Source organism: Castor canadensis, chromosome 19 (genome assembly GCF_047511655.1).
Source record: "Castor canadensis chromosome 19, mCasCan1.hap1v2, whole genome shotgun sequence".
NCBI classification, from domain to species: Eukaryota; Metazoa; Chordata; class Mammalia; order Rodentia; family Castoridae; genus Castor; species Castor canadensis.
In genome coordinates this window covers 23,397,350-23,421,441 of record NC_133404.1, presented here as the reverse complement: position 1 = coordinate 23,421,441, position 24,092 = coordinate 23,397,350, and the positions used below count along the sequence as shown (strand labels likewise).

General features: G+C 36.0%; 1 long non-coding RNA gene across 18 annotated transcripts in view; it reads left to right on the top strand.

Annotated features, from left to right (window-relative positions):
- Positions 1-22,295, top strand: part of LOC141419243 (uncharacterized) — a 157,198-nt gene extending 134,903 nt beyond the window's left edge. For 13 of the 18 annotated variants that reach the window (XR_012444020.1, XR_012444017.1, XR_012444010.1 and 10 more), the window contains 2 exons: positions 14,267-14,335; positions 17,296-22,295. This is a non-coding gene — a long non-coding RNA (uncharacterized lncRNA). Of the gene's footprint in view, positions 1-5,244; positions 5,319-6,295; positions 6,390-14,266; positions 14,336-17,261 lie in introns of all 18 variants that reach the window. The other 5 variants (XR_012444014.1, XR_012444016.1, XR_012444007.1 and 2 more) reach the window with 4 other exon arrangements.
- Positions 22,296-24,092: the final 1,797 nt, after the last annotated feature.

Here is a 24,092-nt window from a genome sequence, read left to right as displayed (position 1 = left end):
CATTAAGGAGTTGTTCTTAATTCTCTTGCCAGATAGAACACCTGGCTGTAAGTCTCTCTTATGGGGAGTAGAAAAATGTCCCTTTAGTTACACAGGAGAAGTCAGTGCTACACAGAATCCCCTCACTGTTTTTAAGCCTTTCAGAAGTCAGTTTCTCTGGCAACTATATCTACCAGTTTATCACCAAGCCTAAAGGGCACCCAGCTTACCTTGTAGTGGTGACTTTTGTTTCTCTCCTCACCTAGAGATGCTGGGATGGAGCTTCTGATTGTTTTCTACTGTACTCAGTTCCTTTCTGTTTCTGTCTCTTTTTTGTTGCCTGTCTCTCCTTCATGGTCCCCATACTCTTCCTCTATGTTTTCCTTTAGCAAACAGACTCTCCTTTATACCCTAAATCTTCTCATTCATGGAGAGAAACTGAGAAAGACTCTACTCTGCCATCATGCTCCACTTCCCAGGACTTAATTTTAATTTAATTGGTCAAATATACTCAAAATCTCAATTATAAATTAATATGAGATGTCATTGATCAATATATTAATCAGTTCATACCAGTCCAGTTTCTAAGTATAAAAAGTAGATTTGGCCAGAGACATAAGTGGGGGAAGAGAAGTTTACATGATGACCATAATGAATCTATTTCTATAGTGTCTGAACTTGAACTGATTTGTAGGATCACCATTCACATAACTAGAAAGAACACCTAGAATGAGTAAAAGATTCATAGGTAATTGTTTTGGATTAAATAGCTGAATTAAAATGTACCTTCCTGAGAGCAGTGCTCATATTTCTATGTCTGGGGTAGAAAATCTTCAGGTACAGCTCTGTCCAATTCACCTGAAAAGTAACACTGAAATGCACAGTTTCATGTATTTCATTGGCACTTCTGCCTTCTTTCACAGTGGATTTTTTAAAACATGGATTGTAAGTAGACTTACATTTTTACTGCTTCTAGTTTGCTCTTAAGGTCCATGTCTGGACAGGGCTGTAAGCAGATTCTCTCTTTTGAGGGAATTTAACAGAAATTTGTTTCCTGGGACTTTCCAGTTTGTCTCTCATGGTAAACATGTTACCTTGACACATACCCTATTGCAAAAGTTTTTCAGTAATGACACATGACCCAGATAAACCTTTCATAGGAACCTTATTTATTACAGTGGCTACATGCATGGATCTAGTTGGAGATGTGTCCATTTTGAGGAGTGTCCAGTTTTTTCCTACTAAAAATAGCTACTCTCTAGGACAGCTAGGTTCAAATATATTAGCAAAATGAGACTCATGAAGCAAATCAAAAACCACATGAAGTAACAGAAGCAGTGTAATACTTACAGATTCATGAGAGAAGAATGCAGATTGATTCTTGCAATCCATGGGAAGTGGTTAGCCATCATGCCCACCCTTGAGGAAGGACAACAGGAAATTTGGAAATCAGAGAAACTGTCTGAAGTACCATGAGATGGAGCCTTATGGGAATTCAGAGTGTTATGTAAGCAGGTTTCTAAAGGGTGTTCCAATTGGAGGACTTACTCATATGAGCAAGTATTCCATGGAGGCGCTTTATAGTGGAAAAGCATTATTTTTGGCGTATTTGCACAGTCTACTCAGGGAAATGGGTTATATAGGTAGAGGTATGTGTTAACTCTGTAGTATTGAGTAACAACTACAAGGTGTTTATGTAAGACAGTTTTCAGAATCTAAGGGACTGAATGATTTAAAGGAGGAAGAGAAAAGGAATTTTCAGAAATGATGCTCAGATATAAAAAAAGATGAACTTATACTCAAAATCAGTACTGAAGCAACCCAAAATTATTGAAATTCCCTTCAAGATTCAAAATTACTTTATTTCACCATTGTTTCTAATATATCTAATGATGAAGCAAATGACAAATGCAGGTCAACCTTCATGAAATAGTATTTAATATGCTTCCCTAATAATAAACCAGAATGCAGAAGATAAGCTCCTATATACACTGTGGAATGGGTAGTTATTAAGAAACAGCATATTCCATTGTTCACATAATGTTCATTTTCCCTCCTCTGAAACAAAGATACATTGAAAAATTGGTAGTGTAGGAACAGTATTGGCCATAAGGCAATGATAACTTTTTCTTATGGGTTCATGAATGAACTCAGTCTGAAAACCTTCCATTCGTCACCTTCTGGTCACATCTTCAACATCAAATCTTTCAGAAGGGCATTCTGTTATTTGGCAAGTATTGTAGTATGAACGCTGAAGAAATGTGATGTGATCACAGTGGCTGAGTATCAGAGGGGAGGGTAACATGAGACATGGACAATACAAGTTGAAAACTGATGCATGGGAATTTTATCTTTATTCATTTTGGGAGCAGAAGAGGAGACTTTTATTCTTGTCAAGAATAAGAGAATTGGGGAACTGTCAGAGTGGCTCAGGTGAGGGTTATATTAGAGGTGTGAACATTTCCCCTAGCTAATTAGATTTGTTTTGGCCGCATTATAGGTCTATGTCTTTATACCCATGTGTGACTATCATATTTATTTTTATCCATTTAAAGGTTTATTTATGAATGAGACCAAATTTTTAACAATGCATGAACAAAGAACCAATAGAGGAGGAAATCTGTTAGGTTCCAAATGAAGCAAATACAGATAACTTTTATTTATTACTCTTTAACTGTGTTTCAGCTATCTTGGGCAAAGATGGCTGGAGTTGATCATGATCCCAGATTGCCTTGTAGGGCTGATGGACTGGCTCCAGTGGCAGAGTGTCTACCTAGCAATCCTGCTGTTCTGAGTTCAAGCCCCAGTACAGCCAAAAAAACAAACAAACAAAAAACCCAAAACCAAAAAAAACCCAGGTTGCCTTTTCTAAAAGGCTGCAGTGTCCTTTTATGTTTCCACTGACCTTTATATAAGAACAGTAAAATGTGTTGGACAACCATAATTTTTATTCTTATATTGCACCAAAAATAAACTAGAAATTTTTTTTTCCTTTTTTTTTTTACTTTTTAGAGATAAGCCAGGGTCTTTAATACTGGAGTAAGAAGTTACATATAAATCATAGGGTAGAACATAGAAAGAGAGAAAACACAGATTGAATTCTAGCCAAACAAAGATCCTCCTGTATTATCACTGGGCCTTTAAACACCACAGGCACTTTCATACAATGTGTATTATAGACCCCAATCCTTGCATCTGGCCAATTTGAGACCTAAACACCTGTCCTGTGATTGGCTCACTTATACAAAGCCTTAAAGAAGAGAAAAACAGTTTATACCACAAAAATAACGGTACTCATTTGCTAGAATATTTACAGTCAGCATTGTTATCCTATGGCAGTGGTCAAATATTTATCAGTAGGTCACACAAATTTTTATGAAAGCAATAAAAAGAAAATCTACTAAGACAGACTGAAGAACAGATTCCTAGAAGTGCTAATACAACTAGCAATCTAGATCTCTCAGAGTTGAGCAGGCTTTTGGCTCTTCACTGCTGAAAGCAAACTGACCAACAAAGCCCATCTCACTTCATGCCCCTCTGCTCTCATCCTTTATTACTATATGAAATCTACATCAATTGTAGTTCCTTTATATCCATGTTTGGGGAAATAAAAGAATTTTATTAGTGATTATCACTGCACTGATAATCAACCTTTGTCATTCCGTGGATTTATTAATGTAACTAAGAATCTCTACTGGAGACAGATGTCTTCTAGATGACATGTAGTAGAGCCAGAGTGTTTAGTGAGCACTGAAGGTGCATGAAGGTCGGTTCAAAGGCACCTGTGTCTCTCTCAGATAGGCTGCGACCTAGCACTTGTGCTACTCTGCTATCCTATTTTGGTCATGGATTTTTTTGATATAGGGTCTTGTGAACTGTTTGTCTGGGGCTGGCTTTGAACTGTCATCCTCCTGATCTGTGCCTCTGGAGTAGTAGAATTACAGGTATGAGGCAACAGAACCTGGCTCTAGTAATTATCATCAGGCATTCCTGTATAAGAATCCTTCCTTCATAATTTCATGGCTACTTATTTCTATAAATTTAACTCAAGGGTGGCCATTTTGATTTTGCTGAATATTTAATTCTCAGATTGACTGTTCATATGCTGAGTTACATTTGAAGGTACCATGTTTTGTTTTTTTTTTCTTTTCTTTTCAGTGTTTCTGTATGTCTATTTTGTTCCCCCATAACGGCACATTTTTCTCTGATTATCGTTCCCTGCTGGGTGTTAAATACTTTGTAGATGGTCCTTATATCAGCCACAAACTGTATTGTTTTCCTTCCTACTGATGAATTTTGCCATGTCTCCTCACCATTTACTTTAGGACATTATGTGAAGCTTTCAGTCTTTTCCATCTACCAGGTATATCATCTCCCAAGGATGGCTTGTACCTGGAAGACTGAGTGTTCCTCAGCAGATTCACTAGATATTCTTACTTCAAGTGTCCCTCCTTTTTTATAGCATGTATACTGGGTGTAGCACAACTTTTAAGATCTCCATAGACTCTGTCATAAAGAAGACAGGCTAAGCCAGGCATTTTTGGCTGAGGCCTATGTCTGTAGCTACTAAGAAGTAGAGATCAGGAGGATGGTGCTTCAAGATCAGCCCAGGCAAAATGCTAGCAAGACAGAAAAAGCTGAGTATACTGATGTATGCCTAGCATCCCAACTACAAAGTGCCATTTGAGTCATGCCTCCAGCTCAGCACTTTACTTTTCAAATGCAGCCACCAAAGAAATGTCTCCAGTAACCTATTTCCTTCACTTTGGCCCCACTTTCACAATTTCCATATCTCCCAAGATAGTACCACTAGGTATGGAATATGGTAGGACACGTAAACATGTAGAGGGTATTTTATAGTGGTAAAATAACAAAATACTTTTCAAATAAAATTGAATTGGTAACAAGTTTGCCCAAACATTATCCTCAAAGCACTTTTCGAAAGTTTAACTTTTACTTCCAAGAACAGATTTATTGGTTTTAAGGTTTATGGTTGTGGAAAATATTGTTTAACATACAGGGGCCAATGATAGTTTACAGGTAGATATTTTTCTTGTTTTTGGTTATGATCTTATTTTAAATAATCATAGCATAGATTTTTTGCCCCCAGAAATCTGGTCATTTTCATTTATAGCTTAGGAGAACTAGACATCAACAACTTTTAAAAGAAATTATTTTATAATTATGAGTCCATTGTTATATGTTTTCTTGCATAATCATTGCTTATAAGAAATTTACAATTAATGTACTTCTTTTGTTTTTTAGTTTTGTCTGATGAGACGCTGTCTTACAGTCCCTGTCTGTACTAGTTATGCCTCCATTATATACTGAATCACTTGGTATGTGTTTTTTTGTAATTGTGCTAAAAATGAAAGCATTTACTCATTAACTGTTCAGTACATATTTTAACTTGTAGTAACCATCTCATTAGAAAATGAGTCCACAATGAGGGGAACTGAACTTTATTTTGTGCAGTGGTAAATGGGTGCCTGTGGCTCAGGCCTGTAATCATAGCTCCTCAGGAGGCAAAGGCCAGCCCAAGAAAATAGTTTGAGAGACTCAGGTCTGGCAGAGTGGCTGAAGTGGCCCAGCAAGCATGAGACCCTGCATTCAAACCCTAGTACCACAATAAATAAATAAACAAAAAGATAGATAGATGAATAGATAGAAAAATAGAGAAACAATTTGTGCAATGGTAACAAATTGCTATAAAGTCAGGAGCAGAAAGGGGGTGTGAAGAGGAGGGTCAGTGAAGTCTGGGCAGTGTTACATAAATGGTAGCTGAGTAGAGATTCATTATCCATTTGGTGTTGCTAACTGGGTCTTATTTAGGTAATTCTGGGCCAAGAGTTCATGTGCATTGGGCTAAAAAGTTTAGGACCCTTATCAGAAAAGATACCTAAGGTTTAAAGGAATGGAGGCATGGGTCTTGTGCTAGTGTACCTGTGCAGCAAGCAGAAGACCTTGAGTCCAAACTCTAGTATGTGAAAAGAGAAAAGTTAGCTTTCTACTCACCCCCAGAGACTGAAAGGCAGATGTTTTGTGTAGGGAGTACAGGTGGTTTGTAGCAGGCACAAATGCCCAAGTGTTTCCATTCAGAGAGGACTCTGAGTCCCCTGACCTGTGTCAGTGAGGCCAACAGGCACCGTGGAAGGGATGGGCTGGCAGCAGGCAAAGACATGAGAAGTTGACTCAGGGACATCAGGTTCTTTGTAGGCCAGGAATGTGCCTGGATAATCCTGAGTTTCTGCACAGCGTTGTCTTTGTGACATTGTGCCACATCTCCCTCCTTATCTGTACTCTGCTGTCACCACAGAGCTCTTCACGGTGCACATCTGACTTTCTGTGTGCTGTCTATGTCTGTGAATCTCTCCCTGAGGTCCAGTCACTGATATGATAGAGCAAGAAAGGTAAGTAGCAGGTGGTTTCTCTGAGTCCAGGGAACATTCATTTTTATTTATTAAATATATCAAGTTTCTGGCACTTGGGATATTTATGTATAAAGCTGGAACATTCTAGAACCCAGATTCTTGTCTTGGGATTACCAGAAAGCACACCTTTAGAGATTGTGGCATATTTTTACCCTCCACTTACTTTTAATTCAAGTATATGTTTATATTTAAAAAATGCTTCTCACAAACAGTATGTGTGTAAAAGTTCTGGTTCACTCTCCCATTCTTTGCCTTGTAATTTGTGTATTTAGACCTTTTATCATCAAAGTGATATTGACATAGTTCTATTAATATCTACCTTTTATTTTTAATCTTTTTTGGCATTATAAGGATTTTAGCTCAATGCCTTACATTTGGTAAGCAGGCACTCTACCTCCTGAGCCATGATCCCAGTGCTTTTTATTTTGGTATGCCTGGGGTTTGAACTTAGGGCCTCGTGCTTGCTAGGAAAGTGCTGTAGTACTGAACCACTTTCCCAGCCCTCCCACTGCTTTTCTGCTTCTTAGTTATTTTCGGAAAGGGTCTCTTCATTTTGCCTTACCTGTCCTGGGACTGACTGTGATCCATCTGTCCACTGTTTTGCTGGGAGTACAAGCATGTGCCATCAAGCACCTGTTATCTCATTAAATTTCCCCCTTGCTGTCTGTGATGTATAATTCTCCTGATAGATATCTCCCCAATAGCTGGGAATTCAGGCATGTGTCATCACGTCTGGCCCTCCTTTTTTTATACAAGGTCTTTTTTTGACATTACTGGGTTTTGAACTCAGGGACTCACACTTGCTAAGCCGGGTCTCTACCACATTAGCCACTCTGGTGGTCCTTTTTTGTGTTGGGTATTTTTGAGGTAGGGTCTCACATTTTTCAAGGGCTAGTATCAAAGTACCATACTATTCATCTCTGCCTCCTGAGTAGATATGATTGTAGATGTGAGCCACTGGCACCCGCCATCCAGTGAGGCAAGATGTTGGTATGTACATAGACTACCCTGGCCTCAAACTCATAGAAATCCTCACTCAGCCTCCCTAGAGCTGGGATTATGGAAATATGCTACCATGATTTGTGAGTTTTATAATATTTACCTTTGTGTTTGGTTCCTATTTTGTCTTCTACACTTTTCTCCCTTTTGTGGTTTTAATTGAGCATTTTACTTGTATTTACTCTTCTTTTTAGCATATCAGATATATGTATTTGTTTCACTTGCATTAGTGGCTCCTAGGATCAATTCCTTTTTTCTACAGTGAATAATACCCGATAAAAATGACTTAAGGGAATAAAATTTTATTTTGGCCCACAGTTTCAGTGTTTCAGTCCATGGTCATTGCCCAGTGCACTTGCGAATGACATCATGGAAGGATGTGGCATAAGAAAGCAGTTCACATGACAGAGAGGAAGAAGAGGGGAAATGGGGCCCAGGAGAAAATACAGTCTCCAAGGACATGTTGCCACAGGCCTGTTTCTTCCCTCAGGTCCCCAAATCCTAAAATTCCCGAACTCCCAAAGTAGTTCTACCATCTGTGGACTAACGAACACACCATGTCCATGAGGCAAATCATTTTATATTGAAACCATAGAATCGTAGTGTTCAAATAAAATTTAATACTGATGGTAGAAAGATGTTGAAATGAAGGTTCAACATCTCCCTCCCCCTACCTTACCACCCCCCATCCCCTACCTTTCCCCCCCACCCCCTCAATACCCAGCAGAAACTATTTTGCCCTTATCTCTAATTTTGTTGAAGCGAGAGTATAAGCAATAATAGTAAGGAACAAGGGTTTTTGCTAGTTGAGATAAGCTATACAGGGAGTTGACTCACATTAATTTACTGTGCCTGTGTGTTACCTTCTAGGTTAATAATGTAGAATGATTTAATGATGTTATCTGGATTCATTGGAATTCAACTATGCAATGATAACACAAAGCAAACTGTATCTATGTGTAAAATTCTTGATTATTTTCATGAACATAATATCTAGAATTATGATCCAGGCACAGATACTTTCGACCTAGGGTTCCATGCCTGCCACATTAAGTTGATGCAAAAAATCAAAGTGTATTTACCTGTGGAGGGGAAAAGAATTCTTTCTTAGAAAACTTCACTGAAGTCTTCACACTTCATGGCATTTACTATAATAAATTTCAAGTCAGTTTATTTTTCTGCTTATGTTACTTATTTATGTTTATTTTGTGTACTTTTTCTTTTGGAGAGTGGATTTCATTATGTATCCCAGGCTCCACTGAACGTTGACAGCTTACAGCCTAATCCTCCCCAGTGCTGGGAACACAGGCATACACCACCACACCTTGCTACAACTATTACAGTATAGTTTACAAATTTTTGTCAACAGATTCCATCACTTACTCTTTGGAACTGTGTATTCTTTTGACAGCCACAACATGGGATTATACTACCCATTGTCAAGCCCAGCAGCCCCAAAATGGGAATCATTATGGTCAGAGCTGACTATGGTACAAACATAAATTTAAAAATATGTTGGCTTAGGCCAGTCCTCTCTCATACAGGCCTGGAAGTGAATCTTTACATCCTTGCTTTTTTGTGAAGGTGAAGGCACACGTATTCCATACATCTTTCATGGGCATGTGGAGATCAACCTAAGTGCAACACTTCATAAAGTAAGTTAGTAGTTGGACACAGACTGATGACTCAGAAGATATATATGCTGGATAAATAAATAATCACACTGCATGGGTGACTGGCCACTTGTTCCAGTCATCAATTATCCACTGCATGGATGACTGGCCAATGCACTCTCTTCACAACCAAATTTCTGCACTGGGTAGCTCAAGTGCTGTTTCCAGAAAGAATGTCTATAAAAACTTGAAGGTTGTCCAAGTGCACATTACACTTAGTGGACTTCCATAAAATCATGATACTTGAGTTTATTGTTTATCATCAAGGGCATATTCTATACTCCACTTATATTTCCTTATTTACTTTTATTGGCTAATTAATTTGTCCTAATTAATGGCCTGTATTATGATAAGGTACATTTCTTTAATTCCTAGTGTTTCCACAACTTTTATCATGTAAGGACTTAAATTTCCTAAAGGCTTGCTCTGAAGCTATTGATGACCACATGAGTTTTGTTCTTGATTGTGTTCATGTGTTGTATTATGTTTATTGATTTGCATGTGTTGAAACATCAGTGCATCTCTAGAAGGAAACCAAGTTGATCATGTTATATGCCCTTTTGAATTTGTTGTTGGATTTGATTTGCAAGTGTTTTGGCCGTGGGGCAGTACCTAGGATTGAACTGAGGGGACTTCATGCTTGGTATGATTTTGAATCTCTCTGCCAGCTCTGGCTTTGCAAGTGTTTTACTGAGAGCTGGAGATACTCTGATAGAGCAAACTATGGGGAACAGTGACTTGAATTGAGAAATTACAGGTATCTGCCTGCAACCATAATATTGTGCTTCGCTTTTTAAAAAATTTTTATGTGTTGGCATTCTTGTGCATGCTTATAATTCCAACACTTGCCAGGCAGAGGCAGGAAGGTCTTTCATTTGAGGTCAGCTGAGCTGGGTTGTGAACATCTCAGAAAAGATCAATGAAAAGCAAGGTGATATACATATAATAAAAATGTCAATATACATTTATATATCTGCCTTACAAATATATCAAGCTATATATATCAGAAACTATTATTTCCTGGGTCTACCAAAAATAATTGGATTCCTTCCCAATCTGGACCTTCTGTATCTGTAGAGAAGAACCTTTACCATGCAATTTTGTTTTTGGTGTGACAGGAATTTGAACTCAGGGATTCAAACTTGCAAAGCAGCATGAGTTATAACTCCAGCCCATTTTACTGTGGTTATTTTGGAGATTAGAGTCTCACAAATTATCCTCCCTGACTAGCCTTGAACCGTGATCCTCCAGATCTCAGTTTACCAAGTAGTAGTATTATAGGTATGTACCACTGGGTCTGACCTCCATACTGTTCTTTATGGTTATATTCCTTATGACTATGTATTTAAGAAACAGGAATTCTGCTATGTACTTTCACTTCTCCTTAACTGTGTATGTTATTTTGTTTGTTTCTCTTAATATTCTGTTCATTATTTTCCCATGATGATGTGGTAAATGCAGGTTATTCATTGTCATTGCCAGACAACATTCTAGCTTTATATATGTTCATATGATATGTGTATATAGGGACATACATTCACACTATGTTTAGTAGATACAGACAAATATATATTATATAAATGTATATTTAGCATATTTATAGATACAATATCCAAACTCACAAATACATACATATTTTTGACTGCTCTATGCATATATGACACTATATAAATACATATAATGTCATTTAATATGTACATATATAAAGTTCAATATCATATATTCTACCAGGTGAATGTTTTCTTTGTATTACTGGGGATTGTAACCAGACCATGCTGCTTGCTAAGCAAACCCTCTTCCCCTTGAGCTATGCCACAAACCCTAGGATATTACATTCTATAGTTGATATGTAGGTCAGGCCTAGTTTGCAGTTATCACTAACACTGCTGACAAAACATACAAGTATGATTCTCTGGATTTCTTTAGTCACATTACTAAGAGTCTGTAACTTTGGCTAGGGCATGGCTGACACAGAACATTTGCCTAGTAAACAGGAGGCCCTCAGTTCACACATTGGTATGGCCCAAAATTAGACTCTATACAGGGGAGTCAATCTGATACATCCATAAGGAAATATTTGCCATAGGAATGTTAATCATAGCAAAATATTTGAGAAACCACATACTTCACAAAATTTTATATACTTACAAACTACTAGAAAGCTTTGAGTGTCTCACACAGAAGCTGGTCTGCTCTGGAGTATGGACTACTTACAATTAGATGGAAAACTCATGAAAATTTATGTATTTCCATGTTTATATTAGCATCAATTGTTAAAATAAAAAGTTATAAATAACCAAAATGTGTAAATGAACAACAGTATATGAATTTAATGGAATTCCACAGTATAGTGAGAAAGAATAAACACCTATAAGTAAATTCCTTGATGATTTTTATAAACATAATATTTATCATAACAGTATAGGTAAAATTTTTTTCTGTTAGTACTGGGAATGTAAGTCTTGGCTTCATACTTGTTAGGCAGGTTCTCTATCAATTGAGCCAACTGGCCAGTGGCACAAATTTCATAGTCTATGATTCCCTCCTTTAGAATTAAGATGTATATAATGTCAAAAGTCTAAGACAGGTTACTTGAAAAGAAGAGAATGTTTCTTGGAAAGTTTCAATTAGATATTCACAGTTGGTGTGGCTCACTGTGATAAATTTAGCATTAGTTTTTTTTCTACTTGTATTTTTTTTATTTGTGTTTGATTTTTTGAGGCAGGGTATTATTATGTAGTACAGGCTGGCATTGAACTCAAGACTTTCTTTCCTTAGCCTTCCTAGTGCTGGGAGTTAGATGAGTGTGCCACCATACCAGGCTAAAAACATATTAAGTAAGAAGATTATTCTTAGAACCCACCTTAATAATAATGGGAAACATGTGGGTAGAAGAAAAAGACAGTCCTCCTGACCCACCCAAGTCATGTTGTAGTCTTTATTGGTGGAGTAGACTCGTTTACTCAGCAGTGTAAGGCTATATGCTGACAGAAGTGTTGGGTACAGATGAGAAATCATTCCTTACATTTGGCTATGGTGATTTTCTAGCTACTTAAATGTAGATTCCCTCAAGCTATTTTTTATTGTATCACTGTCATAATAAAGATATAATTCATATAGTCATCTTTTGTGAACTTAAAGCAGTGTGTAAAGGCTTTTTTGGAGTTATTAAGGGTTATGACAGGAAACAAAACACTGGAAATGTCTTTTCTTCTAGGATCTTATAAACTGATAAATTGCATCTGTACATATGTAGCCATCAGTAAAGTGAAAATAACAGTGCAAATTTAACTTTCCCGAGAGTGCACTGTTCTTCCCTCTCACTGTTCCCTGGCTGGATACCTCTGTAATATGTGCTATTTCTGTTGTATTTTTCTCTGTGAAGTTTTCCATACGGTCTAATTCATGTCTTCATTTTTGTTTTTGGATTGTGTGTATTGAGGATAATTTTTATATTAATTTCATCACACCATTGATGAAAAGGAATAAGAGGAGTGGCAGGAGACAGTGGTCCACATGACAGTGATGATGGCTCAGATCAGTGCAGTTCACACATATGTGTTTACAGGGTCCCCACCCAGTGATGTGTTCCTCCAGGTACACCCCATCTGCTGCTTTCCACAATCTGCGAAATAATTTTACCATATTACAAATCCATCATTTCTTTAGTCCATCGATGCAGTTAGAGATTTCATGTTTCAGTGACTTCCCAAATGTCTCATCTTTGAGCACTGGAGGTTAGGAACAAAGTCATCAGAACAGGAGCCTTTTGAGGGGACACCTCATATCAAAACCATAGAATTGGTTTTGTTACTTGAACCTTGCTGAAATGATTTTTAGTTCTAACAGTATTTTGTTTAATAGTACTTTATTCAATTTTTGTACAATACTTTTTACAAAGTACCATATCATTTGTACATAGAAAAATTTATCTGGTTTTAGTAGCAGTTTAACAGGCTGAGTTATAAAGCATAATATTCTCTTTCCTTTTGTGGCAAGGGACAGTAATAATTTTGGAACTCAGGGCCTCATCCTTGCTAGGCAGGCATTGCACCAGTTGAGCCATTCTGCCAGCCATTTTTTGTGTGTTGGGTATTTTCAAGATAGAGTTTTGTGAAGTATTTCCATGGCCTGTCCTACAAATCACAGTCCTCCTGTTCTCAGCCTCCAGAGTAGTTAAGATTACAAGGGTGAGTCATTGATGCCCAGCTATTCTGTTTTGCTTTTATATTTTGTTTTTTTTAAGACTATGTGAAGTAGTCTTAAAAAATCACATATAGTGTGATTTGGGCTGGCATCTTTAGGGACAATTTCCTCTGAGGTAAGTTTTTATTGTTTTACTTAAAAGTAAATATTTGCTATATTTTAAGCCACTTAAGGGTTGTTTTTTTTTTTTAGAAATGTGTTCATTTCATTACATCATCTTCTTTGGCATAGTATTCCCTTATAACCCTATTTATTATTGCAAGGTTGGCAATGGTGTCTCTTCCAATGATTTGGCTCCCCATTCTGTCTTCTCATTCCCTTTACTGCCTGTAGCATATGGAATCCATTTTTCTAGTACCTTTCCTTCTTTGTGTTGGGTTTACTTCTTGAGTAGGACAGGAAGATAAGGTAAAGTTTCTAATGTGGCCTCTTCCAATGGCCCTTTATACACAAATAATTTGTTTCTTAGGGAAGGTTCTGTGCCATGGAAGAAAAAAGTCCATGAGAATCCAAAAAACCCTCCAAGCCTATTATATCTCAGTAATCTTTAAAGTTCCTTAAGCCTTGCATTCAAGTTCTGGGAAGTACTTTATGGCTCCATGACCTTCCACTTCTGGTAAGATGATCTTAATTGCTCCAGATCTCTTCAGATGTGATTTTCTCTACACATTTTTGTGTGCAGAATTATTATATGAACCCAGTTCTCTGGTGGGTCCAATAGAGTAAGAAATTTTAGCTTTATCTTATTAAAAGATTGGTAAATTAACTTTCAGTCCTCATGTTACACATGAAAGAAGTATGTGATGTGGATGTTGGGAAGAAAAGCATTGCATCATTTGTCCTCATATTGGTGATATATGATGTCACCATGATTTTTACTAGTGGCATTAAAATTGATCACTTGATTAAAAGAGTGAGTACAAGATTTCTTCTGGGTCAAATTATATTTCTTTTTTTCCTATCTTCTATTATTTTTAGAAAGAAACCACTAAGCTACACCCACAGAATGAGACAGGAATTAAGCTTCATCTCTTATACACAGGACTAGTAAGTAATATATTGATTTATTTGACAGATTTAAAAAACATGACTATATGTAAGATTGGGAAGAATGTTTGAAAATTGCAAATATCCTGTTTATCCTTAGTATTTCATCAATAAATTTAAGAATTCCCCAATTGATGTTTTCTATAGTAATTACTATTGTCGTGGTAATTTTCTACATCCTTTATTGTTTGAGACTCATTATTTTCCCAGTGTATAATAGTGTACTGCTTGTTAGTATACTCAGATATAGGATTGCTGGAACATATGATACTTTATCATTTGATATTTTTGGTGATACTGGGGTTCTATCTCACATCTTCATGCTTACAGGTACGTGCTCTATCAATTGAGGCACTCCAACAACCCTGTTATTTTCTTTCAATTGAGGAACCCTGATGTTCACTCCAGCATTTTATGGGGTTTTCAATGTTTTCGTGTCCTTGTCAAATTTGTCTTTTTATTTTTTGGCAGAACTGGGGTTTGAAGTCAGGGCCTCACACTTGCTAGGGAGGTACTCTACTACTTGAGCCACCCCACTAGCATTCTTTTGTGATGGGTTTTTTGAGATAGTGTCTCACTAACTATTTCCCCAGAGCTGACTTCAAAATGTGACCCTCCTGATCTCTTACTCCTGAGTAGTGAGGATTACAGACATGAGCCACCACTGCCCAGCAACATTTATCTTTTGTTGATTTAAGATTGCCAATTTGGTGTTGGTTTTCTTTTCCCTGATAATTTATAACACTGAACATGTTTACCTTTGGCCATTTGTTAAACTTTAGAAAAATGCCAGCTTTTTAAATTTAGGGTTTTTGTTTTCTATCAAGTTGTTGGTGTTACTAATATATTTGAATATTAATTCTTTATTCAGTATAGGGTTTGAAAATATTTTCTCCCATTTCAGAAGATGCCTCTTAAATCCTTTGTGCTTTCTTTGTTGTCAGCAAACTTTTTAATAAAGGCTTCCTTCCATATTTTTGATTTCTTGGCTGTGCATTTGTTCCAGAATTTGAGATTTTTATTGCAGCTTCTTTTTTATCTGTACTCACTTTGAGCTCAAGGCCTGTTGCTTGGTAGATAAGCGATCTACCACTTGAGCCATGACCAGTCTTTAACTAGGCATTCGTGTCACATCCATGGGTCCTTTCCCTCATCATGGCATGAGTTGCTTCCACATTTTTCTAGAAATGTAAGTTTCAGGGTTTATGTTTAAATTTTAATTCATTGGAAATGTTTTCTTTGTGGGATGAATTCAATTTCATTTGTTTACATGTGCATTTACAATTTTTGTCACATCACTTGAAGAGACTTCTATTTTCACCATTTGTATTCTTGGCACACTTATTGTAGATCTACTTACTGTATGTATACTTCTGGGCTCTCTATTATGTGACTCCTTTATTTATTCCATTAATCATTTATATCAGCATGAAATCATTGTTCATACATCTTCATTTTCTGACACTGGAAGGTATTTCATATGTATCTGGCAATTTTTGTGCTTTAGCCCTATAATCAAGCATTTCTCCAAGGAATGATATTTTTTTGTAATTGGAGTATGGTATTTTAAAACTAGATATGCTTGATATTCTTGGATGGTTACAAGTTCCAGGCTTTTTCAACAAAGTCCAACTATCTATATTTTCTCCCCACCAGGACAGCCAATTTGGTATAATCAACATTTCCCCAAGTCCATGAGGCCTTCAATATAAGGGCCTTTTGGGAGACCCTTATATTGGACCCATTTGAAAGTGAGAAACTCTGTAGATAAATATTCTTGTTGAAAAAAGTACATGTCAGGCAAAATCTCTCAGAAGGTGATCTTCCCATACCCCAAGTCTAGAGCAAATGTTTCCTTTTCACAGACACTGTTGCAGACTACCTCCATAGGCTCCTACTTTTCTTTTCTTTTCTCAGGTATTTTAAAAAAGATCCATTGTGAGCTTCTATTTGTATACTTTTGCCTGTTTCTTTGTTGTTTTGTTGGGGTAAATGGATTAATTTTTTGGATATTATCTCTATGCAACCTTGTTCCTGAGGTTGTCTAGGTGTCCAGTTTTTCCTAGCTCTATTATATATCCTTTTTCTTTGTTGTGGTGTCTAATTCTGTCTTTTTAAAATTTTTCAAATTTTTTGTTGTCGTTCATTCATTCACATATGCATACATTTTGGGTCATTTCTCTACCCTGCCTATTTGTTTGTCATGGTATCTAATTCTGTCTTGATATGTAGTTTGTGCCTCATGCATCTGGCCAGTTAAATGTTCCAGTGCTAAATGTATATGCATTTCTTGCTTCTATGTCATTGGTAGGATGACTGATTTCTGGTGTTCTTAGTTGCTTCATCTATATCTGTTTTAAGTTGCTCCAATTTTGTGGTGTCCCAAGGATGTTTTGTTCTCCAACTTACTGCTATCTAATCTTGTAATGACAGGAATCTGTTTGGGTGGTAGGTAAGAGCCTTAGAAGTTCTTTGTATAGATTTGGGTTTCTTGCTAATGGCAGAATTGATTGATTTCACTTAAGACATTTGTTACTCCATGTCTCAGGTAAACCAGTCAGTCAATAGGGTTGGATTGTTTTTTGCATGAATTCTGTCATAATTTTTGCAATTTTTATATGGTATATTCCTTTCTTTTCCTCTGTTTTGGGATCTTCTTTGTCCATGATTGTAATTTATTACTATTTTTGTATCTATAATTGATTGTACCTAAGAGATCCCACCCAGGATCATTAAACTTTCCTTGGTCCTCATGAAGGGAATCCTGTGGTTACATTGGGTCATTCATTACATTGTTTACATTATCCATCATTATATTATCCACAGATCTATTAGACTATAGCTCTATACTTCCTAAGTAATTTACGTGCTGTTTTCCTTTTTTCTGTCCTGACCAATTTGTGACAAACATTAAACAATATTTCAGGTAACTCTTTTCTTCTTATACTATATATTAATAGATTCACATTATCAGGATCATTTACATCTACAGTTATATCATTTGAGACCCCTCCTGTTATCTGGTGATTAATATCCCTCTCTGTGGAGTACCAGGGATTTCTGGAGGTTAGTACCATCTCATGACATTTACTTTTTCTTACTATGTTTCTTTCCATATATTTCTTCCCTGAGGTAACACTTTGTTTTAGTTAGATAAGAACTTTTTGTCACAATTTCCTAATATAAAATAAATCTATAGTCACCTTGCATGTGAATAACACTGTGATGAGTGGTCAGTCGTTTGCTTCTCTTCTTTCTGCTAATTTCTTTGTCTTATTGCTATCAAATGCTTCATGAGATGAGACCCTGCACAGTGCAGTCCGAGTGCCTTCCCAGATCTCCAGCATTCAGCTTTTGGCCATCTCCATGACCCACTGTTTCACTGGGAGAAGAAAAAAGGATATGTGATGGTAGTGGGGATAAATATGACCAAATATTTGCATGCATAAAATGTTACAGTGAAAAAGATTATTTTGCATAATTATGCATTACTAAAAACTAAAAAAGAAGTGACGTATTTGTCTGTTGCTAAATATTTTAGGAAGTTAAATATCCATGGGTAAATGAAAATCTGAACTTCAACCTCACATAATAAAAAAAATCAATTCTTCTAGGATTGCAGACCTAATTAGATACAAATTATATAGCATTTAATATGTTAATAGGGATGTAAATAAGTGATCATAAGCTAAGGTATAATGCCTTACACTACACCTAGAAAGTATTATTGAATAAGAGAAAAAATACTCGGACACATATTTGATTTCAGAAAGAATATGTAAATAGACTGAGTCAGGCTTCTATTTAATAGGATTTTAGCTTAGGTTTACAATTGCACCATGATAGTGATAATAGTGTCTGCCTGTTAACATGTTTTACAGACTGAATGGAGTAATTACACATAGCATTTGTGCAAAAATGTTAGGTCTCTAGTAAGTATGAAGTTACTGTTTATTAATACTGGTGGGTTTTTGGAAAATGTATGCTTCAGGTCAATTAAAAGCCAAAATTATTGTATGCTACAATTAAAGAATAAAACCTTAGACAAATTATAATGAAAACATCTACTGTAACACAGAATTTTTAATATCAAATCAATGGAAGTGACTTTCATGACCTTATATAAAAGTGGCTGTTTATCCTATGACACCCTTGTGATTGATTGCATGACATAGAAAAGGAAATGAATATGTGACAAGGAGAATGGAAAATGTTCTTACAATATCGATTTTAACCTACATCTCTATTGCCAAATGTAAGAAATGGAACACACTGTGATTCTTTGTGATTGCCTATCCGTCACTATAAAATCATGGTGGCACATTGAATCAATTTTGTTGCATAATTAAGGATCCATACTTAAATATATTTTCACTTAAGTCTATCAACTCAATTCACTTTTTATCAAGGTATTAGAAACATCACTTGTGAGTATGCTATTGGAATTCTTATTTTATTTGTTAAGCGGTACTTTTATATACAATGATTTAAAAAGGAAAAGAAAATTGCAAGCAGTTAGTAGAAAGTATGCACTGTGATTGTGGCATGCAAAGATTTATGTAAAAGAAAAATGGTTTGGAGTTATGGCTAAAGTGGTAGAGCTCCTGTTTTGCAAGCACAAAGCCCTGAGTTCCAACCCCAGACCCACCAAAAAGTAAAACATGCAGAAATGAAAACCATTCATGAAAACAGCATGCAAGAAATTAGGGATCCAAAGGAAATTTCAACTTAAGGAAGCATCAAAATAACAGAATCAGAAAACATCAGTTTTCCTAACAGCTCTGTATATATTCCAATGATTAGAAAATAGGCAAAGATGTCCAGTAATACCATGAGTATTCACCTTTGTGCTAGGGGAGTTAGCCTAAGAAAATACTGCTTCCAAAATAAATTCAAGGTGTGTAGATTGGAAAGATAGAGAAGGTTTATATGTATATATAAATTACTACCTTACATATAAGAGTCTAATGAAATAAAACTAGAATTAAACTGTAAAAAGAATATAAAAACACCATTTCACCAAGGCTTCAGTACAAAATATGAAAATACAGATTAATCATATTTATTCATACTAATCTAAAAATAAAACTCAAAAATATTCCAATTAAAGTAGACTTCGGGAGCTGACATAATGGCTTAAAAATTAGAGTGTCAGCCTCACCAGCAAAAGACCCTGAGTTCAAATCCTAGTAGTGCCTAAAAAGAAAAAAAAAACTTCTAAAGGAAAATATGGAAATCAATGTAAAATATATGGAAGGTCTGTATATTGAAAACAATTTAATTTTTTTATTAATTTATTCATATGTGCATACATTGCTTTGACCATTTCTCCCCCCTGCCCCCTCTCCTCCCCACCCCACCCTCACTTCCAAGAAGAACCTCTTCTGCCCTTTTCTCCAATTTTCTTGAAGAGAAGAAATAAGTAATAATAAGAAAGAAAAGCATTTTTGCTAGTTGATATAAGGATAGCTATACAGAGAGACTCCTAGCATTGCTTCCATACACAAGTGTGGTACAACCCAAATTGAGTCATCTCTACCTGACCTTTTCACTAGTTCCCGATCAGTTTCCCATATTAACCTCTGTCTCTGTAAGGTTTCTTTATTACCTCCTCTGCAGTGGGTTTCCTACCTATTCCCATTCCTTCCATATGTGCTCTCCCCTTAGCGTGTGACCCAAGTCCAACAACTTTGCTGCCTTTGCCCTAGAACTAAAGTCCACATATGAGGGAGAACATACGATTTTTGGTCTTCTGAACCTGGTTAACTTCATTAGCAATTCTAATAGAGGTTATTAGATGTTCTATGGTAAAAATCTCTATCAAATAAGGGTTATAGTTTGTATTTTAGCAGAGCTGATCTTAAAAAAATTTCCTTTTATATTGAGGACTTGAGTGAGCCACTACTTCCTTTCATTTACCATGTTTGAGAGTCCAAGATTCATCAAAATATAAGTGGGCTTCCTAGTATTTTCTATTTTCTTACTTTAATGCCACAAAATTAGTATGAACATTGATAGTGTCCAAGTACAAGCAACCCAGTCAAAAATTGCTTTTTTATATTAATACCATTTTCTGAAAAGGACCCCAGGTATTCACTAAATCTTGCAATACTGACAGTTGATCATAACTGAACTTTTTCTGTTCCACACAATATTATGTTCTATACTCTCTTAGACTAAGAGTTTCTGAGCCAGTGATGCCTCCAACAGCATCTTTATGCTTTTGTTGCTTTCTTTGAATCTGGTTTTACAAATGTAACCTAAAGAGTGATTTTGATTTGTAGGGTGTATGTGTGTGTGTGTGTGTTAAGTTTGCTTTTGATATTACCATTCTGTCATTATTCTACAAAATATTTCTAATATGTGAGACAGAAAGAAAAGCTATTTAGAGCCTGTTTTCCACGCTGATACAAAGTTCGTGTGAAATTTTCCTCCTTCTCTACTTCTCTCCTGTTTCTAGGACACATAAATAACATTTTTCATGACTTCTAAATTTATGTACCTGTTTTGTAAAACCTGTTTTTTTGTTTTCTTTGTGATTCTCAACTTTCATATAAAATAGTGGATATTAAAATTGGAAGTTTCTTGGACCTGCCCCTTTGCCAGAATTTGATCTGCAGATTTGCTTCACCTCTCCCAAAATGCTTAACCTATTTTATATTATGTAAGTAGACATATGAAAAACAACTCTAACCTATTCCTCTTTTCCATCAACTTTCATAAACAATCTGTTTAGCCTTCCTGCTGTTCTTATGTAGACAATTTAAAATTTTACCTTAATAATAAAACCTTTGCATTTTTGGATATGTACTTTCCTCCAGTGCTTATGTTTGACTTTCCTATATCAGGGCTGGTAGAGTGCCTCAAGTAGTAGAGCACCTGCCTAGCAAGCATGAAGTCCTCAGTTTAAACCCCAGTACTGCCCAAAAAAATTCATTAAATAAATAAAAAAGGTAAAAGGTGGAGTGGAAAAGGACTTAGCATTTAGCACAGGAAACTGTCCATAGAGATACTGTGCCCCTTGTTACTCTTTTCTGTTAGGAACCAATGACAGGAATTTAGAACTGAGACTCAGAATTTGCTGCTGTTGGCACAAGCCTGTAGTTCTAGCTACTTGACAGGCTGAGATTAAAAGGAGTAAAATTTGGGCTAGCAGAGTGGCTCAAGTAGTTAAGAGTGCCTGCCTAGCACCTAGCAATCATGAAGCCCTGAGTTCAAATTTCTATACCACTGCCCCTCCAAAAAAAGGAAAGAAAAGGAGTGCAATTTGAGGCTACCCTGCAAGAACAGTTCCCGAGAACCTATCTCATAATTACCCAATCCAAATGAAGTCTGCCACAGTGACTGAAGTAGTAGAGCCCATGCCTACTAATTATGAGGCCCTGAGTTCAAAACTGTGACAAAAAAAGAATTGAGAACACAGGTAGCCAAAAACTTTAACTAAACAAGCATCAAATAAAGAAACAAAAAAAGTCCATTATTTCCTGCAAGTTCAAGGAAAAATATAGGAAACTTAAGTACTGAATAAATGAAGGGTCAGGAAGTAAAATGCTGCCCAATTGTATATTACTTGATTTATAGACAAAAGTGCAGGTATAGTAGAAAAATTAAGAATTGTAAATATATCAATGTGGTCTGAATGGTGGTGTCCACCTAAAATTTTTATTTTGAAATGTAGTCCCCAATGATACATTATTAAGAGGCTTTAACACTTAATCACTTTCAAAAATGGTATTCGTCCCTTATCAACACCATGCATGCTGCTGCCTCAGCCTGTCTGCTGTGTGAGAGGATCCAGAGGTGTCATCTATGAAACAGGAGTCCCTCATTGCACATACAGTCCTGCTATCACCTTAATCTTAGGACTGCCCAGGCTCTACCACTGTGAAAAATATATTTCTATTATTCATACATTACCCACACAGAGGTGTTGTCTTATAGCAGCATGACCAGTCTAATACAGCAGTATGTTTGGTATTCAATATATAGATTATATACATTATGTATGAATATATAATATTTAATATAAATGTCATGTCAGAAATATCAATATATTACAGCTAAATAAAAACAAATTTCTATAGTTTTATTTAATTGGAAATTCAAAGTTTGCATGCTTAATTTACATACTGAATTACATACATAGTTAAATTTAAAAAGTTGGGTAAATTTTGTGCCCCTACAACACAGGTTTACCTTAACTTTAACATTTTCTAAAAGGCGTGGATTGACAAATTTTCATGGCCTTAATCTCTACTAAGACTCAATTAATACACATACTTGGAAATAACAGTGCTTTAATCATTGTGGCACTTTTAATCTTTAAATGTAACTAAATATATTAAAAATATGTCTATTTAAATTTAACTATAATGTTGATTAAATTTCATAGTCATGAAACACATTGCCCTAAGTTATGTTAGGTGTAAATGTTCTAATGTAATAAAAAATAAAATTAAAGAAATCTTTCACAATCACAACTTGTTTTGCTAAAATAGTATCTCATGTCTCCCCCAGCTAAAAATAGTTAATATGCTCATGGTAATTGAAAATAGGGCCCTCAAGGATCACAAATAAATATCTATCTATCTATCTATCTATCTTGTCTATTTAATGAACTTATGTTTATCCTTACTTGTCCTGGTAATCCAATTTTGCCTATTCTCAAACTCAGGAAAAAAATATAGGGCATGCTTAAATGGACTTATACTATCTCTTCTTTCTTGGTAGTACTAGTATTTGAACACAGAGCTTTGTGTTGCTAGGCTGGTACTTTACTAATTCAGCCATGTCACTGTCCCTGGACTACTACAGTTTTAATTCTGTGGTCTCTTTCATCAAAGTTCCCCAACCCACACAATATTATGAAAATTATTAATATGGCTTCCAGTATGAAGACAAGAACTGGGCAGTAGTCTTGGAGGTGTTCCTTAGGTGGTAGAGAACCTGCCTAACAAGGGCAAGGTTTTTATTTCAACCCCAGTATAACAAAAAAATAATAATATAGGAAGGGAGGGAAGGAGGAAAAGAAGAAGGAAGGGAGGGAAGGAAGGAGAAGATATAATGGAAGGGAGGGAGAGAGAAAAGAAGAAGGGATGCAAGAAAGAAAAAAAGACAACTGGCAAATATTGAGATCTCATGCAGTTGGCTAATGTGTGTTTTTCATTTCCTATTGTTTTTGACAGTACTAGGGTTTTAACTCAGGGCCTCATGCTTGTTAGGCAGGCACTCTACCTCTAGAGCCTCTTGGCCAGCCCTGTTTTGTCTTTTTGTCTTGGATATTTCAAGATAGAGCCTCAAGAAATTGCAGCCAAAAGATATAGACAACATAAAGAGATGTATAATGAGCAATGAGGTTGAGTAGTAATGACCCATGGGAGTGAGTAGTATTGAGCCTCCCAATAGAAAAGCCAAAGATTGGAGAGATTTACTGCTTTTATCACCAATCCTTTAAAGAAAAACGAACACCAAAGCTTCAAAATATTTCCAAAAAGTGAAGAATTAAGGAATGATTGCCTCATTTTACACATGTAAATATGCACATACACACACACACACACAGAAGTGGGCATGTGTGTGGCTTAAGGATCTGAGTATTATCTCTTGAAAATTGTGCTTCTGTGACTTTTTGTGGATATATTTTTGGGTATGCTAAAATGTGGTAGAGTTAATGTGGATGAGAACAGGAAAATTTTATGTTGTCAACTTAGGTCAGAGTAGGAGAGATGCTATTTACATGTGTTGAAAATTGGAGCTC